We start from the raw sequence: 20,210 nt of genomic DNA on the forward strand, positions 1-20,210 counted from the left end.
GAAAAGATTATTGTTACAAAAATGGCCTAACCAGAGTCATAGTTTAATCTATACATAACCCCTTACTTTTCTAAAGTTTTTGCATTACTAATTATTTCATGTAGTTTCACAAATTTCTCTTTAAAATCTTTCTCCTTTTTAGAAACTAAAGGTAATCCAAAGTAAGATACAGCTATTCATATCATCCCATTTGAAATTTTTTCTTTGTTTCCTTGATAAATGTAGTAAGAAAAAGAATCTAAGGTTGAATGCCTTGTGCTCCCTATAACTTTTGTTCTTATATATGAAATGGTTAAAATATGACCTTGTTTTTATTCCTTAGTGGGATGGTAATTCTGGAAGGGCAAAGGCTTTTTCTCTTTTTTCACTGCTGTATTCTCATCGCCACCATAGTGCCTGCTACATTGTGGGTGCACAGATCAAAGTTTGATGAATGAATGAATGAATGAACAAAAAAGTTATATTGATCTAACTGTAGCTTATTATTTGAATAAATATAGATGTTCTATTTAAAGTGTTTTAATGTTTTAAATATTATTAACTTTCAGAAGTTCATTCTTCATCATGTGGAATGCTGAAACCAGGAAAGGAAAAGAGCCACTTAGGTGTTGATATTTAGGAGGTCAGAGATGAATTTCAGTATAGTCACTGCTTGCAGCATATTTTCATTTACTCACCCTCTTACCAGAACTGAGGAAATTGAAGAAAACTCTCAGGACAATTTGTATGACTACTATATGTACCCACACAGCCATTTGGTTGACAAATAGGTTAAGGTTGCTGTTTTTGCATGTCTGAAAAGGTTATATGAGTCATGGCACATTATCTTTCAAATTTTTCTGTAAAAATTTACAAATGGCTCCCAGAAAAAAAAAAGGTTTGTCTTAATATCAAGCTTCATAAACAAGGACACTCAGTGTTATTGATAAGCTGACTCTAAAAGTAAAAACTCAAGGTTTTATTACTCTTATATTAACGTAACACTGAAATTGGCCATTTTTGAACCTGCTTATATTTTCAACCAGAAATACAAATTTCTTTGTTTATTACTGCAATACTTCCATCTGTCTCCTTTAGCCATCAAGCAATGCTTTCTTCCTGAAGCAATTTAGGGATACTAATTCAGCTCTGTGTCACTTATTACATATAATATAATACTCCATACTGGGAACTCCAAGGGCTACACACTTGTTTCTTCCACAAAGTTGTTGAAGAAGTATTAGTGGTACGACCCATAAAGATGCCACTTACTGGCCATAAGACCTTGGGCAAGTTATTTATCCACTTAGTATCCCAGTTTCATCAAATGAGCTTACACTAGATAACCTTAAAGTTTCTTCTGCTCTATGACTTCAGTGAGGAATGGTTAAGTGGTTTATAAATTCCTGATATTCATTGGCCCCCTTCACATTGTATGTATTGTACTTATAATAGGTTTGATTCCATTTGAATTTTCTATACCTTATCAGTTGAAAGGGAATATTTATTTTTAATTCATAGGGTGTCTTGGTTTCCTAGGGCTGCCATAACAAAGTCTACAAACTAAATGGCTTGAAATAACAGAAATTTATTGTCTTACAGTTCTCAAGGCTAGAAGTTGGAAATTAAGGTGTCAACAAGGACATGCTCTATCTGAAATCTGTAGGAGAGAATCCTTCCTTGCTTCTTTAACCTTCTGGTGTCTTTCAGAAATTACTGCAGTTCTTTGGCTTGTAGATGCATCGCTCTGCCTCCTGCATATTCATCTGTCCTTTTCTGGAGCATATGTTTGCTTTCTCATCTCCCTTTCTTATAAGGACACCAGTCATATTGCATTAGGGGCCACCCTAATCCTGTCTGGCATCGTTTTAACTAATTACATCTTCATAGACCCTATTTCCGAATAAAGTCACATTTACAGAGGTTAGGACTTGAACATATCTTTTTGGGGGGACACAATTCAACCCATAAAATAGGATGTTTTGAACTTGTTTCATATCAGGTAAAATTGTTTTCCCAATATATTCCCAATATCTAAATAGGGATTCTCAACTGAGGGCAGTTTTGCCCTCCAGGCAACATGGAGCAATGTCTGGAGACATTTTTGGTTGACACCACAGACCAGGTGCGACTGGCATCTAGTGGGGTAGAGGCCAGGGATACCACTAAACAGTCTACAATGCATGGATAGTTCCCACCAGAACAAAGAATTATCAGGCCCAAAAGGTCAGTAGTACGGAGGTTGAGAAACATAATCTAAAACTAAATATCATATTCTCATAAGCATGGTGTTAGGAATGTCACACTTGTAATTGCCTACATTTTGAATCTTAAAGTTTATCCTTCCATATTCTAAGGGGTCAAATCCATTTGATATTAGTATGTTATTTTTTTAAATTAACACAACCAAAGAAAATGTTAATTTGGATTGTAAAATTAGAAACTAATTAATTTTATGTAGATGTTTTTTAAAACTAGATTTCTAAGATCAGTATAATTTATTAAAGAAATTGAATATTAAGTAGTATTCCTTAAAATGACTAAAAAATGATCCTTATTTAAGTTACAAAAGTAAAATCAAATTTATGCACTATCCGTTCAGCAAATGTTTATTGAGCCACCTACTATGTGCCAGACACTGTTTTTAGATGATAAGAATAAATAGTGATCAAAACAAAAACTCCTACCCTCATGGAGATTACATCCTAATGTTTTCAGAAGAAAAATTAAACTAAACCTAAAATCAAGTCCCCTGTCATTTCATCTCCTATTACTGTAATTATGTAATTATATAATTATTGTAATTATGTATGTTCCTAAGTGATAATAGGTGACTCTTAATCCTCCAAAACAAATGAAAAATGAAGGCCCACTTCCAAAATGAGAGAATTACCATGGGCCAAACTCTTGAGCTTGAGCCTCTTGACAAACAGCGAACAAAAGCAAATCACAGTGGCTCACCCGACTCTTCCTGTCCTCTGGTGAGGCCTCCAGGCCAGCAGCAAAGGCTTTCTAAAGGTTTTCTACTTAGAACCAGAGTGATGAAGAGGGGAACAACAGAGCTTAGAAAAGCGACCACCAGTGAGCCCTCTCCCAGCCCTCATCAGTTCTGTAGGCTACTGAACAAGCCTGTGTTCGTCTCATCCATGTCCACTATTATTTTATAACCTTAGATCATATGTACCCTAGATCACCTCTTTCCACACCGAGGAGTTCTGTTTATTTTATTCCTTTTTGTTATAATGAAGAAAGTCACCCTTTCCATTGGTCATTTTAGAAACTTTTTTAGTACTCCCCACCTCATTTTTATTGAAATGTAGCATCACGAACAGCATGCATTATTCTGGGTTCATTCTCAGCATGAGTTTTTATGATACCGGAAGAGCCTGCCATGTTGTTTTGTTTTGTTTTGTTATTCCAAAACCGTCACTTATGATGACTAACAAATTCTTGGCTGAAGCAGCCCGTCTTTAGAGAGCTGTCTACCATAACTCCTACATGTGTTTCTTGAAACACAAGTGATAGCTCTGAGCCTACAACCTCATTACAATTCTTGGATTTTTTCCCGTTTAATTACTAAAGTTTAATGTATTAAGTTTAGCTGCCCATAATGAATTTTTCTCCTATTTTTGCTAATATTAGCCATTTAAGGGTTTATTGACGTTTACTTCAATCTACTTGTGAGAAGAGCCTGAACTTATCTAATAATATGAAGATGAGGAAGGGAATATAGGTAAACAAAAATTAGGTAAATACAACCTAGCTTAAGAGACTTAAGGTTTAATAAAGGAGGTAACAAAAGTATAGATAATTTCAGTACAGAGCAAAATATGGAGAGTTCTGTTTAAAGGAAGAAGCAATCACATCCAGATTTTTTTTTTAAGGGGTGAGAGAAAAGGCTGTGAAGTACTATATTTAATCTATTCTATGGCGCACATTTTGTTCACGTTTTAACACTTCTAAAATTACAGTGCATCTTAAAATTTTTGATAAAAATGTGTTATGGTCTTATTGGCAAGTTTTTTTTCTTAATAGTAGATTTTTTAATGGTGCAAATTTTTAAATGATAGCATCTTTGATTTGATGAACGGCAATAAAAGTAAAACATCAGTAGGCTAAAATGCAGGACAGGAAAGAAAAATCTAAACAAAGGCACCCAAAGTACCAGCCTTTTGGAAAGCATTGGTTAAACCAGAGATCCTGAAAGGAAACAACGAAAGGGTAAGGCTTTTTTTTTTTTTTTTTGGGGGGGGGGGGGTATTTTTTTTTTTCATTTTTATTGAGATTGTTCAGATACCACACAATTATCCAAAGATCCAAAGTGTACAATCACTTGCCCCTGGGTACCCTCATACAGCTGTGCATCCATCACACTTAATTTTTGTTCAATTTTTAGAAACTTTTCATTACTCCAGACAAGAAATAAAGTGAAAGATGAAAAAAGAAAAAAAGAAAAGGAAACTCTAATCCTCCCCTATACCTAACCAATCCCCCTCAATTGTTGACTCCTAGTATTGATATAGTACATTTGTTACTGTTTATGAAAAAATGTTGAAATACTACTAACTGTAGTATATAGTTTGTAATAGGTATATAGTTCTTTCCTATATGCCCCTCTATTATTAACTTCTAATTGTATTGTCATACATTTGTTCTGGTTCATGAAGTGATTTCTAGTATTTGTACAGTTGATCATGGACATTGCCCACCATAGGATTCAGTTTTATACATTTCCATCTTTTGACCTCCAACTTTCCTTCTGGTGACATATATGACTCTGAGCTTCCCCTTTCCACCTCATTCACACACCATTCGGCACTGTTAGTTATTCTCACGTCTTGTTACCAACACCCCTGTTCATTTCCAAACATTTAAGTTCATCCTAATTGAACATTCTGCTCATACTACGCAACCACTCCCCATTCTTAAGCCTCGTCCTATATCTTGGTACCTTATATTTCATGTCTATGAGTTTACATATTGTAATTAGTTCCTATCAGTGAGACCCTGCAATAATTGTCCTAATGTGTCTGGCTTATTTCACTCAGTATATTGCCCTCGAGGTTTTGTCATCAACCCATTTTTTTTAATATGGTTTTGTTCACTCACCATACATTCCATCCCAAGTAAATAATCGATGGTTTTCTGCATGGTCATACATTTATGTGTTCACCACCTTCACCACTATCTATATAAGAGCATCTACATTTCTTCCACAAGGCAGGAGGGAGAGTCAAAGAAGGTAGAGAGGCAAAAGAAAGAAGAAAAAAAAAATGACAGCTAGGAAGCAGCAAAAGGAAAAATAACCTTAAATCAAAGTAGAATAAAGAATCAGACAATACCACCAATGTCAAATGTCTAACATGCCTCCCCTATACCCCCTCTTATCTGCATTCACCTTGGTATATCACCTTTGTTACATTAAAGGAAGCATAATACAATGATTCTATTAGTTAGTCTCTAGTTTATGCTGATTGCATCCCTCCCCCAATGCCTCCCCATTTTTAACACCTTGCAAGGTTGACATTTGCTTGTTCTCCCTCGTAAAAGAACATATTTGTACATTTTATCACAATTGTTGAATACTCTAGATTTCACCAAGTTACACAGTCCCAGTCGTTATCTTTCCTCCTTTCTTGTGGTGTCTCACATGCTCCCCATTTTCCTCTCTCAACCGTATTCATAGTTACCTTTGTTCAGTGTACTTACATTGTTGTGCTACCATCTCCCAAAGTTGTATTCCAAACCACACACTCCTGTCTTCTATCACCCTGTAGTGCTCCCTTTAGTATTTCCTGTAGGGCAGGTGTCTTGTTCACAAAGTCTCTCATTGTCTGTTTGTCAGAAAATTTTTTGAACTCTCCCTCATATTTGAAGGACAGCTTTGCTGGATACAGGATTCTTGGTTGGTGGTTTTTCTCTTTCAGTATCTTAAATATATCACACCACTTCCTTCTTGCCTCCATGGTTTCTGCTAAGAGATCCGCACATAGCCTTATTAAGCTTCCTTTGTATGTAATGGATCGCTTTTCTCTTGCTGCTTTCAGGATTCTCTCTTTGTCTTTGACATTTGATAATCTGATTATGAAGTGTCTTGGCGTAGGCCTATTCATATCTCTTCTGTTTGGAGTACACTGCGCTTCTTGGATCTGTAATTTTATGTCTTTCATAAGAGATGGGAAATTTTCATTAATTATTTCCTCTATTATTGCTTCTGCCCCCTTTCCCTTCTCTTCTTCTGGGACACCAATGATACGTACATTATTGTACTTTCTTTCATCCTTGAATTCCCGGAGACGTTGCTCATATTTTTTCATTCTTTTCTCCATCTGCTCCTTTGCGTGTAGGCTTTCAGGTGTTTTGTTCTCCAGTTCCTGAGTGTTTTCTTCTGCCTCTTGAGATCTGCTGTTGTATGTTTCCATTGTGTCTTTCATCTCTTGTGTTGTGCCTTTCATTTCCATAGATTCTACTAGTAGGTTTTTTGAACTTTTGATTTCTGCCGTATACATGTCCAGTGCTTCCTTTACAGTCTCTATCTCTTTTGCAATATCTTCTCTAAACTTTTTGAATTGATTTAGCATTAGTTGTTTAAATTCCTGTATCTCAGTTGAAGTGTACGTTTGTTCCTTTGACTGGGCCATAACTTTGTTTTTCTTAGTGTAGGTTGCAATTTTCTGTTGTCTAGGCATGGTTTCCTTGGTTATCCATATCAGGTTTTCCCAGACCAGAACAGGCTCAGGTCCCAGAGGGAAGAAATATTCAGTATCTGGTTTCCCTGCAGGTGTGTCTTAGAAAATTGCTCCACCCTTTGATGCCTCAGGTCACTGTGCTTTTCTGCCCAGCAGGTGACACCTGTTAGCCTGTAATTCTTGACTCGTGTGAGGCGGTGTGGCCATGTTCCCCCAGGCTCTGGGGTCTGGTTCTGAATGGAAAGGGCCCCACCCCTTTCCTCCTAGAGAAGCCAGACCCCTCAGGTGGAGGTCATTAGCATTTCAATGGTCTCGCTCTCTGCTTGTGCTGTCTCCGCCCTTCCCCGAGTCACAGCCCTGGAAACTTAAAATGACTGGGGCTTTCTCCACTGAGCCGAAAAAGAAACAGATAGTCCCCTTCAGACCCAGTCAAGGCGACCCTCCGGCTCTCCCAGGTCAGTCGTCACCCAAAGCCTCTGTCTGTTTTTTGGGGCTGCGTACCTGTAGTGAGCAGTTCACACTCGCTACTTAAAACCCCAGTTGGAGCTCAGCTGAGTTGTATTCGCTTGCTGGGAGAGAGCTTCTCTCTGGCACCACGTGGCTCCGCAGCTCGGGCTATGGGGGAGGGGGTCTCCTGAACTGGTTCCGCAGGTTTTACTTACAGATTTTATGCTGTGTTCTCGGGCATTCCTCCCAATTTAGGTTGGTGTATGATGAGTAGATGGTCTCGTTTGTCCCCCCACAGTTATTCTGGATTATTTACTAGTTGTTTCTGGTTTTTTGTAGTTGTTCCAGGGGGACTGCTTAGCTTCCACTCCTCTCTATGCCGCCATCTTGCCCCTCTGCCAGGGTAAGGCTTTAAAGATTATGAGAGAAGGACTTGAATAGCTGAGGCAGCTATCAGAAAATAACCTGCATGTTTCATCTGACAAGCTGTATTTGAGAATCTCCAAAAGTTGTCATTCTCTTTAAAAAAAATAAAATAAAATAATAATAATAATCTTGGACTGGCTCTGCTTTATTCTTTTCATCCTTGAACATATTTTTTGCCCTCTCACCAAATCCCATGATTATTTTAGATGAATATTTTGGAGCCCATGTCTTGATTGATCTAATTTGCTCTATCTTAAAGTTCCCTGTTTTACTCTAAGTATTCTTTCCATCCTTCTGATTGGTTCTTTTATTGATTATATTACTTTGCATTTAGCCATGAGGAATCTGGATTTCAGCACCTCTTCTTCTGGCATAAGGCTAGAATGCAAAATTTCAAAAGTGTGGCACTTACTATATTAGAAATATGTGAGATTTTTTAGACGCATTCTAAAATTTTTAAAGAAGAATGTTAAAATATCTAAAAGTACATGAGTGAATCATCATTGCTGATATTAAAAAGAAATTCACAACCACAATTGTATCTACCATATCCCAAGTTTGACTAAAGCACAGCCAGAATATATTAGAAAAAGAAGATTTTTAAAGTGAAAAATATATTTCTCATGCAGACAGGGCAACTGAAAATTGGTATCTGTCAACAAATGAAAAACAAAAACTCATTAATAGCAGACACAATAATTCAAAAAATTGAGATCTAATTTAGTATGAGGGCAAATATTATAACTTAGAAAAATAGCTCATTTTCACAATAATGATCCTTAGTCATTTAATTCAAGAGTTAACCAAGAAAAACATTTGAAGTACTGCTATCAGTGGAATCAAAGGACAGTGCTAACACAAATGGTTAATTGTGTGTGTGTGTGTGTGTGTGTGTGAATATGTTCCTTAAAGAAAGTCTCAGCTGTTGGAAAAATACAGCTTTCTAAAAATGACTGGTCCCACATGACTTCTGTAGAACTAATTTTAAAATCAGTAGCAAAGGATACTTCCTGTTTGACATACAGGTTTTATGAAACATTTTAGGAAATCAAACATTTATTTTCAAAAATGATTTAATGTTATTTTTGTAAGAAGTATGCAAATATCTTAAGTATCCAATATTTAAAGTGTTTTTAAAGATTGTTCAATAAGGGATTTGTTAAATAAACAGAGAGCATAAACATGCCATGCAACATTAGAAAGCAATTAAAATTAGAGGAGAATATTTATTGGCACTTAACACAAAGATATTCAAAATATATATAATTCAATAAATTGAAAAAACATTATAAAAGTAGTATGTGTACTATCTTATTTTTGAAATATACACATATATTATCTATTATACACACACATACAAACAATAGATAAAACTGGGAAGCAATACACCAAAATATTACAATTGTTATCCCATTGCAATAGAATTCATGATTTTTTATTTCCAATTTGATTTTTCTAAATTGCCTAATGAATTTTTTTAGAGCATTTTTTTATTGAGATTGTTCACATAACATACAATTATCCAACGTTCCAAAGTGTACAATCAGTTGTCCCCGGTACCATCATAAAGCTGTGCATCCATCACCACAATTAATTTTGTTTTCAATTTTTAGAATATTTTCATTACTCCAGAGAAGAAATAAAGACAAAAAAAAGGAAACTCAAATCCTCCCAAACCCCTAACCATTCCCCTTCCATTACTGACTCATAGTATTGGTATAGTACATGTGTTACTACTGATGAAAGAATGTTAAAATACTACTAACTATAGTATATAGTTTGCAATAGGTATTTGTTCTGGTTCATGAAAGAGATTTCTAATATTTGTCTAACAGTTAATCACAGACATTGCCCACCACAAGGTTCACTGTTTCATACATTCCCATCTTTTAACCTCCACCTTTCCATCTGGTGACATACGTGACTCTGAGCCTCCCCTTTCCACCACATTCATGCACCATTCAGCACTGTTAGTTATTCTCACAATGTGCTACCGTCATTTCTGTCCATTTCCAAACATTTAAGTTAACCTAGCTGAACATTCTGCTCATAATAAGGAACCACTCCCCATTCTTTAGCCTCATTCTATATCCTGATAACTTACATTTCATGTCTATGAGTTCATATCAGTGAGACCCTGCAATATTTGTCCTTATGTGCCTGACTTATTTCACTCAATATAATGCCCTCAAGGTTTCTTCATCAACCCTTTTTTTTTAAGATGGTTTTGTTCACACACCATTCATTCCATCCTAAGTAAACAAATGATGGTTGCCTGTATAGTGACATATTTATGAATTCACCACTATCACCACTATCTATATAAGGACATCTCTATTTCTTCCACAAAGAAGGAGGAAGAGTCAAAGAAGGTAGAAAGAGAAAAGAAAAAGAAAAAAGAAAGAGAAAAAACATCAAAACAAAAAAACAACATGACAGCTAGGAAGCAACAAAAGGAAAGATAGCATTAACCTAAAGTAGAATCAAGAGTCAGACAACATCATCAATGCCAGAAGTCCCATACCCTTCCTCTATCCACCCCTCCACCATTTGCATTTAGATTTGGTATATTGCCTTTGTTACATTAAAGGAAGCATAATACAGTGATTCTGTTAATTATATTCTCTCGTTTGCATTGATTGTATTTTCCCCCAATACCTCCCTATTTTTAACACTTTGCAAGGTTGACATTCACCTGTTCTCCCTCATGAAAAAAAACATATTTGTACGTTTTATCACAATTGCTGAGCACTCTGGATTTCACTGGGTTATACAGTCCTAGTCTTTATCTTTCCTGTTTCCTTCTGGTGTCCCACATGCTCCTCACCTTCCTCTTTCAACCATACTCACAGTCATCTTTGTTCAGTGTATTTACATTGCTGTGCTACCAATACCCAAAATTGTGTTCCAAACCTCTTGCTCCTGTCTTTTCCTTTCTGTCTGCAGTGCTCCCTTTAGTGTTTCCTGTAGAACAGGTATCTTGTTCACCAATTCTGTCACTGTCTGTTTGTCAGAGAATATTTTAAACTCTCCCTCATAATTGAAGGACAGTTTTACCGGATATAGGATTCTTGGTTGGCGGTTTTTCTCTTTCGGTATCTTAAATATATCACACCACTTCCTTCTTGCCTCCATGGTTTCTGCTGAGAAATCTGCATATAGTCTTATCAAGCTTCCTTTGTATGTGATGGATTGCTTTTCTCTTGCTGCTTTCAGGATTTTCTCTTTATCTTTGATGTTTGATAATCTGATTATTAAGTGTCTTGGCATAGGCCTATTCAGACTGATTCTGTTTGGGGTACACTGTGCTTCTTGGATCTGTAATTTTATGTCTTTCATAAGAGATGGGAAATTTTCATTGATTATTTCCTCTATTATTGCTTCTGCCCCTTTTCCCTTCTCTTATCCTTCTGGGACACCAATGACACATACATTCCCACATTTCATTTTGTCCTTAAGTTCCTGGAGACGTTGTTCATATTTTTCCATTCTTTTCTCTATCTGTTCTTTTGCATGTAAGCTTTCAGGTGCCTTGTTCTCCAGTTCTGGAGTGTTTTCTTCTGCCTCTTGAGATCTGCTGTTCTGTGTTTCCATTGTGTCTTTCATCTCTTGTGTTGTGCCTTTCAGTGCCATAGATTCTGCCAGTTGTTTGTTTGAACTTTCAATTTCTACCTTATGTATGCCCAGTGTTTTCATTATATGCTCCATCTCTTTTGCCGTATCTTCCCTAAACTTTTTTAATTGATTTAGCATTAGTTGTTTCAATTCCTGTATCTCAGTTGATGTGTAAGTTTGTTAAAAGAACTGGGCCATAACTTCATTTTTCTTAGTGTTGGTTGTAGTTTTCTGTTGTCTAGGCATCTGGTTTCCTTGGTTACCCCAATCAGGTTTTCCCAGACCAGAATGGGTTCAGGTCCCAGAAGGGGGCAATATTCAGTATTGTTTCCCTGAGGGTGTGTCTTAGAAGATTGACATACCCTGTGAGGCCTCTAGTCGCTGTGCTTTTCCTAACCTTCCCAGCAGGTGGTGCTTGTCAGCCTGTAGCTCCTGACTGGTGTAAGGAGGTGTGGCCCACTTAGTTTCTATTTTGGCTGTTTTCCCCCAGACTCTGGGGTCTTGTTCTGAATGGGAAGGCAGGTAGTAGAGCTGGGCACCACCTCCTTCCTTTTAGGGAAGATACACCCCCCTAGGGAGTTATCATCTGCATTTAAATGGGTTCTTTGTCTCTCTGACTCTGCTATCTCCACCCTTGTCTGGGTCAGAACACTGTAAACTGAAAATGGCTGAGGCTTTCTCCCCTGCAGAGCACTGCGAACTGAAAATGGCTGAGGCTTTCTCCACTGAACCACTCAGGTTGAGAGAAAAAGGGACAGAACGCCCCCTTTCAGGGCCAGTCCATGACCCCCCATTTCACCCATCAGCCAGAGATAGTACCTAGTCCTCTGGGCTCCCCCTTCTGGGACAGAGAAATCCCTTGGCTCTTCAAGGTCAGTCATCACTAAAAAGCCTCTGTCTGCTTGTTGGGGATTTGTAGCTTGCCTTGAGCAGCCCATGTTTGCCAATTAAAACCCCAGTTGGAGCTGGACTGAGGTATAGTCACTTGTTCAAAAAGTGCTGCTTTCTATCACAGCGAGGCTTTGCAGTTCGGGCTGCTGTGGGGAGAGGGGCCTCCCAGCGCAGGTCCACAGTTTCTACTCACAGATTCCATGCTGTGATCTCAGGCATTCCTCCCAATCCAGGTTGGTGCACAATATGTGGACAGTCACAGTTGTCCCCCAGCAGTTATTCCAGATCATTTACTAGTTGTTCCTGGTTGTTTATTAGTTGCTCCAGGGGGACTAACTAACTTCCACTCCTCTCTATGCTACCATCTTCTTTCATCTCTCCCCTAATGAAATTTTAAAGAAATTATTGGAGGAGACATACAGGAAGAAAGATGATGGAGATTTGAATAAACTCTAAACTGACTGAGAAATAACTTACTGTAATATTAAAGAGAAATCTAGTTTGAGAAGTTGAAAGAGACTGGAAGAGGAAATTTAGACTTTGTTTTAGGGTTGGCCTGAAAATAAACCTGAACAAGACTATTTCAAAGACAAATTTTAATTTTTTAATTGAACTTTGAAGAGCTTTGAATTCCTATAGAATCACAACAGATACTACTTATCTATGTAAAATCTTAAAAGCTCAACCAAATTATGGTTAACAAAGACCATAGTGAGAAAGCTGAATATTGAGAAGCTAACTGAAAATTCAGCTTCTGAAATATACATATTATTCAGTTTGACTTATTAAAAATTGAAGTTTAACTACTTACAAAAAAATCTCCAAATTGAAATCTGTAGTACCTGTTTATAGTCTTGCATCATATATAATCCCATTTGACTAATTTCGTTTTAATTAGAATTCCCATTGTTATGCCCAGTACTTTCTTTTTTGTATATGAAAGGTCCATTTAGAATCTAGTCTTTTCATACTCTGAAATGTACCTTTCTATAATTCCAAATCTCTTTTACCTTTTATAGAATCTTAAAAGTGCCTCTTTCGCTAGAGAAAATGTCGAAACTGTTGTGTAGGAGTATTAGAAAGTTACCTGTGGGTATCAGAATTCATAAGAAATGGAGAATTACACAGTAAAATTGTCTCAGAATATCAACATAAAGGTGCTGGAGCCTCCAAAGGTTAGCACTTTTTTTTCTATCTTTAGTTTAACTGTTTTTGTAAATTGATTTTTTAGCAATTTTGGATAAATTTATAGAAGATACGAAGATAAGCATACTGACCCACTTCATAGTTGTCTGCCTGTATTGAATAATACCTTTGTGTTGATGCTTTATCATACCTTTGACAAAAATGACAAAATTTCTAAAAAGTAGTTTTTGCGTTAGAAACTACCCATCGGGATCCTTGGTTACAAATACTGAATCCTGGGCTAATTTAAGCAGAAAATTAATTTTGTGTTTGGAACTTAACAGGTCCCATAGAATTAATAGCAATGCTGGAGACCTCAATTCAGCAAACAGGAATCAGGTGTGGCTAGGTGTTTGCAAGCACACCCAAGTTATTCCATAGAAACCGGGTGGCCAGGCACTGCTGATGACCCAGGGCTGTCTCAGTTCATCTCTAGGTAACCCTGTGTCTCTGGGTCACTCCCGTAAAGTTCAGAATCCCGAACATGAATATCAGATTGGCCAAGCAGAGGTCACTTGCCTACCCCCTAGCTGCCTGGGGTCATGCAGGGAGGTCCTGTGTCTCACCACTTCAGCTTCTGCAGTCCTCCTCTCTGAGGAGGCATCCCTCCTCTTATTAAAAAAAAAAAAAGAAAAGAAAAGAAAAAAAAAAATCACACAAATGGGAATTCCCCCCAAAAGGGAGATGGTGTGGGGAAAAAATGTCACATCCACTACTTGATTATCTTAGTAGCACCAAGCCTTGTAACTCACAAGCCAGGTTTTAGTTGTGTAACAGATTTTAAATACTTCAGGGAAGCCATGTCATCCATGCCCCCATTACCAAGAGAGTTAATGAATTTAAAATGTGTTGACTGGATTTCTCTGGCAAAAAGTAACCTGTAGAACAGTGATGGCTATCATTTACTAAGCCTTACTATGTACTAGGCACCACATTAGGCTTACGGGAAAATATTTCCAAAAGAGTCTCTACGTGTATTCTTAGGCTTGGCAAAGTAGTATATTCTGAAATATAGATTGAAGACTAAACATCCTTTAGCAGGCAGAGAGAGGTAAATTTGGCAATTTACTGAAATGGTAAATATGACTATTACAGTCCCTAAATTAGATTTCTTAGCCGTAGAATCATTTTAACTACTTAAAAGCACTGTGGACATTAGTGTGTACCTTTTATACATCTTCTATTCTGAGACTTAAATTCAATGATATTTACACTCAGTATAGTATTCTGACCATGGTGATTATTTTCATTAGGTCCTGTTGGTTGAGAGAAAGTCATTTAAGCCCACCTACCTAAGATTAGGAAATGTGGAGGGTAGGGAAGATGTGAAGATTTCCATGCAATGAGAAGGGATCTGATTACCAATCTAGGAACAGGGGCTATAGTTACAGTGGTCTCAAGAGATTGAAGTGGAGAGTAATTCCAAACCCAATATAGCTTTAGGGGCCTCAGCAGCAAGAGTTGAGGGATGTTTATTCTAGTTCTCTGGCATAAACATGAGATGACAGTCTCCTCTACTCTGGGTCTTTTCTCAATTACATAGCTTCAAACCTTAACTTTGACCTGCGTGACCCTGGCTCCATCTCCTTCCTGTGACCCTTTCTCTACCTCATAGCTGCTTCCTGGGTATCCTTTCAGCTTTAGCTCTCAATGCCAGTTACCTGATTATTTTTCCTTTCCAAATTCAAATTTTGTAAATAAGGTTGATAGACCCAACTCGTATTTCATGCCAGGACCCATCACAATTGCCGAACAGTTTAACGGCCTTAGGTACTTAGGTTGGGTGCCCACGTGTGGCCAGTGGCTAGTCATCAAGGTCACCCCTTCAGCAAGAGCTACAGACGTGGTAACACATCTTGTGCAAAGGCCACTTGGTAAATTCTGTTGATCACAGATTTACTGGTATGATTCATTCAACTAAAACAGATGTTTTTGTGACTGATCGTATTTAAGGAAGATAGATGACAGCCTTGGAAGTCCTTTAAAAATGGAATTTGTGAAAGAAGAATATTTAATAGGAATAAGTATGGATTCCTTTTATCTTACAGAATGTGTTAGAAATTTGCAAGGGCATTATTCAGAATTGTAATTTTTCCATGCAAGAGACTTGTCGTAGAGATGTTAGCCGTTCCAGTCCCATCAGTAATAATGACTGTGTGCACATGCATGTGTGTCTGAGATAATTATGTTTAGTAGAATCAGGAAGCTTAAGGTTTAGGTCTAGACTCCTAATTCATTTTGAAAGAAAAACTGTCATGCTCTCCATCAATTTTAATCTGTAACATTTTTTCAGATGTGATTGTTACTGTGTAAATTAATCCTGTGCTACCTATGAACTAATTGTATCCAGTGTTATAGCTGTAAAATTTGGCACTCTGATACAGAAAACCACACAGTAATGGAACTTATGCACTTTTCTGCGATTAGTTGGTAATGTGTTACGTACATTTATTTTCAATTTCTATTAGTCGTTTTTGTTGGTGGTGGAACTAATCAAACTACTCATTGTTGTGCATTGTGTTTGTCCATCACCCTGATTTCTGGAATCAAACCAAGGTAGAATAATTCTATTCATGGGCTGCTATGGAAATTCTATTTTGATTAGCCTGTCTAAAAATTTAGAATTTTTGAAGAAAAGAATTCTTACACTGTTATGTAGAGCACTGCTTCTCAAACTTTAACGTGCATACAAGTCACCTGAGTATCTTGTTAAATGAACTTTCTGATTCAGTGGGTCTGGGATGGGCCTGAGATTCTGCGTTTCTAGCAAGTTCCCAGGCATTGCTGTGCTGCTGATCCATAGACCACACTTGTAGTAGCAAGCATATAAAGAACTGGACCTGAGGTGGGTCCGGTGTAAGCAATTATGAGAGCCCTTAACAGAAATATGCAGTTATCATTCTTATCCCTTTGAGAAGAAGAGAAGCCCATCTTGCGTTTCTACAGAGAACTGAAGTAGACCTCCAGTCACTCTAGGAGAGCCACTTAGTGAATACTGACAAAATGACACGTGGAAGCCTCTCTGTGTGAGTTTATAGAGAACAGTCTCCTTTAAGACAGGTATACGCCACATCTGAGCTCCCACCTGAGGGTAAATTAGATGGTCTCTTCTGTTTCACACTCATGAAAGAATGAGTGTGGAAAAAAGACAAATAGCCTTAGTATTTTTATGAAAATAGCTTTGACCTCAAGGATCCCCCAAAAGTGTCTCAGGGATTTTGCCGGGGTCGCTGGACCACACTTTGAGAAATGCTGGCATATAGGAAAACTCACAATGTATGTTTGTGCCTTTTGCTAAAATATTGAGGTGAGATTAACCTTACTAGTTATTAAAACATACTGTAAACCACTGAATCAAACTAAGAACCTGGCAATTCAAGGTAAATTTATAATGAGAGGAGCCAATGAATCATAAAGTACTCAAACCACAAGCAGTTTTGGTTCCTACCTATCAATACAGGCCCTTTTTAGCTGTCCTGATCTAAATGATACTCTTGATATTCCAGGCAAATTACATAGAAATGGAATGGATAACAAGGAGGTTTATGCAAAATATCCCCAATAGCCAAATAATTAGAAAATTTATATCTGAAGGAGGTTAAAGCAATTAATGGTGGAGGGAAAACACCAACATTTAGAACAGTGAGGCAAAGAAATAGATCTGAGCATGTTGTCAAAAGATATCATTTCCAGGTACAATAGTTTGGCCTGGTTAGGAGACCACCACCCTTAGAAGAAGGGATTGGAGATGTTGGTTATTTAGGAGGGAGAATTCTAGTCTTTAAACTATCATTCTGTTACTGTAATTGTAATAGATTATGAGGTTGCATATCCATGTTTTACTCATTTTACTCATTGATATTACTGACCAGAAGGGAACTTGGACGGGAAAAGGGACTCTGTAGGCTGAGAACTACAGCTCCTGGGGCAGCCTACAGTTTATATTGCATCTACTGTGCCTCTCATGCTTAATGAGAGTCCAGGAGGATTGGGCTGGTGCGGGGAGAAGGAGGGTTAGAACAGTGTGTCAATGTTGATTCTAGTTATTATGTATTATTTACTGAATACCTAAAAAGTGCTAAGTGATTTAAAAATCAGATATTCATCCACCAAATATATCACTTTAAATTTCCAGGTTTTTTTTCCACTCTCCCATTTATGTTGCAAAAAAATAAATTGTTATTTTATACTTAGGCACAGTGAGTGCCTGACATGAGTCAACTAACGAATCAAATATTGCCCTCTTAATCAGCTGGCTTTCTCAACTTGTAGGGATAGCCAGAAAAGAGGGAAAAGTAGAAAGTATGAGAGAGGAGCCTTCACCTCTACCATGATCTTGTCCCTGCTGCCCTACCAATGCTGAGATCATTTGTTCTAACCCACTTGAGTACCAGCAGTTACAGGAATCATGCCAAAGGCACATATACTAATAAATAGACAAAAGAGGATGACACAGAGATGGGTGGATGAATCATATATTATTTAGTAAGAGGATAAAAAATAAAGCCAAGTTTGAAATCTAGCCATAATGATAAGACTAGGCCAAAATTACTTCATTTGAGCCTTTTATCCATAAGGAGTCTTGGGTTCAAAGAATCACAGGAATAAAGAGAATAAAAAATTGGGAGCGATGACAATTACATTCACAATGTTGTGCTACCATCACCACACTGAAATATATACATATATGTGATTAAGAGGGGAAATGTTAAATTATATACATGGTAACAGAATAAAAAAAAATTTTTTTAAAGCCATGGAACTCTACTACACAGTGAACCCTCTTTTAAACCATGGATTATAGCTAATAGTACAATTACTTAAAAAATAGAGAGAGGAGCCTGAATATATTACTAGAAAGGTTAAATGAAATCACATTCATTCATAACTGTGGCAAAAGATTCAGCATGTTGGGTTCAATATAGCCATCTTTCAAGACTAGAGTTTTCCCTGAGATGTTCTAACCCACTCAAGGCAGCCTCATAGTATCATCTGGATAAGTCAGCACAATCAACACAAAGACGGGCAACTAGTTAAGTTATATAATAAACTTGCTCATAATTTCTCAGCCATATTTCCCCATGTAACATTCACTGGTTGAAGTCAAAGTACTTTGGTTCCTAAACAGGCTAAATAAATCTCAGTGTCCTATTCCTGCTCATCTTTAAATCCTTGAGCTCTACCGCAAGAATGGCTGGTGTCTACAAATCCCTAAAATCCCATTCCTCTGCAATAACTCTAATGGTCATATAAAGTGAGCTTTCAGCAATTATTTAAGCAAAAGACTAAGAAGCTGTTATATTGCTTTGATGTTGTGATGATTTTTACCATAGTTGCTATTTTAGGGCTTCCCATCTGTTAGAATATATAATTCTGCTGAAATTCTAGTTTTCATCTTTTTCAAAATAAATGTATAGTGAATAAATATATGTTATCAAAATATATTTTTATCAGAATTAGAATTTTTTCTGTTTCACCTCATCTGTGGGTCATTAGTCATTTTGTGTTGATTGAAGTTTCTCCCAAGTAGAATACTATGTTTTCATATAAAATATTCTTTATTTTTAGGTTGGTGTTTTAGTTTGCTAAAGCTTACAACATGCAATATACCAGAAATGGGCTGGTTTTTATATACAGGATTTATTAACTTACAACCTACAGTTCTGAGGCCATGAAAATGTCCAAATCAAGGCATCAACAGGCGATGTTTTCTCCCTGAAGACCTACCAGGGATCCTCAGCTCCTCTGCCATATGGCCAGGCACATGGCAATGTCTGCTGGTCTCTCCCTTCTCTCCCAGAATGCTTCAGTTCTGGCCTCAGTTGCTTCCTCTCTGTTTTGTGTGTGTCCTCTCTCAGCTCTCTGGCTTTTCTCGCTGAGCTTCTCCAGGTTTTTTTGTTTTTGTTTTTGTTTTCTACCTCAGCTTCTCTGTATTTCATCTCTTCTCTGTATTTCATCTCAGTAAAAGGATTAAGACCCACCTGGGGCATGCCTCAGCTGAAATAACCTAATCAAAAGGTCCCACTCACAATAGGCTCACACCCACGGGAATGGATTAGCTTTCAGAACATGACTTTTTCTGGGGTAATACAGCTTCAAACCATCACAGTTGATATCCGAATTTGTTTACAACTCTTTCCTTTAAATTATTATCATAATTGATAGGGCACTTCAGAGGTACTTGCCTCAACCAAAACTTATAAAAACAAGCTTCTTAGAAATATCCAGAACTGCTTCCCCAAAATTATGCCAGCTACACATCTTTAGACATTGATTGAAAAAAATCAAGTAGTAAGATAAAATAGACTAGAGATTTGGAAAAATTGAATTGAATGAATAATTCAAATTTTAAGTCAGCTAACAAAGAAAATACCTAGTTTATAATGGAAAAGAAATTTGCATCAATGTTAGCTTAGGTGGTTCTACTCATAGTTCAATTGTTCTTATAATGAGAAAAGACATAACTGGAAACAATTTAAAACATGAGAATTCAGAAACATTTGAAGAACACATGGGGAGGTAAAGTTTTAAAAATACAAAGATCTAATGGTTGAAAGAAATTATAGTAGCTTTGATTAATGATCTGAGAGAAACAGGTACAAAACACTAGAAAATTTAGTGAATATGAAGAGATACTAGATAATCTGAAAAATACAAAGATCCAGTGGTTTAAAGAAATTATAGTAGCTTTGATTAATGATCTGAGAGAAAAAGGTACAGAACACTAGAAAATTCAGTGAATGTCGAGAGATATTAGATATCTGAAACATTTTTATTTGATTAAATATCTTTGTTATGGATTGAGTTATGTCCCCCCAAAAGATATGTTGAAGTCCTAATCCCTATACCTCAGAATATGACCTTATTTGGAAATAGGGCTATTACAGATGGAATTATTCAAGTTGAAATGCAGTTATATAATCCAATATGACTGGTATTCTTACAAGTATGGGAGAGGAAACAGGCAGAGAATATGGC

The 20,210-nt window shown here is 37.0% G+C and overlaps 1 protein-coding gene across 4 annotated transcripts in view; it reads left to right on the top strand.

Annotated features, from left to right (window-relative positions):
* Positions 1–20,210, top strand: part of ARSK (arylsulfatase family member K) — a 54,477-nt gene that overhangs the window by 18,371 nt on the left and 15,896 nt on the right. The window lies entirely within an intron of this gene.

This window comes from Choloepus didactylus, chromosome 13 (genome assembly GCF_015220235.1).
Source record: "Choloepus didactylus isolate mChoDid1 chromosome 13, mChoDid1.pri, whole genome shotgun sequence".
In the NCBI taxonomy this organism is placed as follows: domain Eukaryota; kingdom Metazoa; phylum Chordata; class Mammalia; order Pilosa; family Megalonychidae; genus Choloepus; species Choloepus didactylus.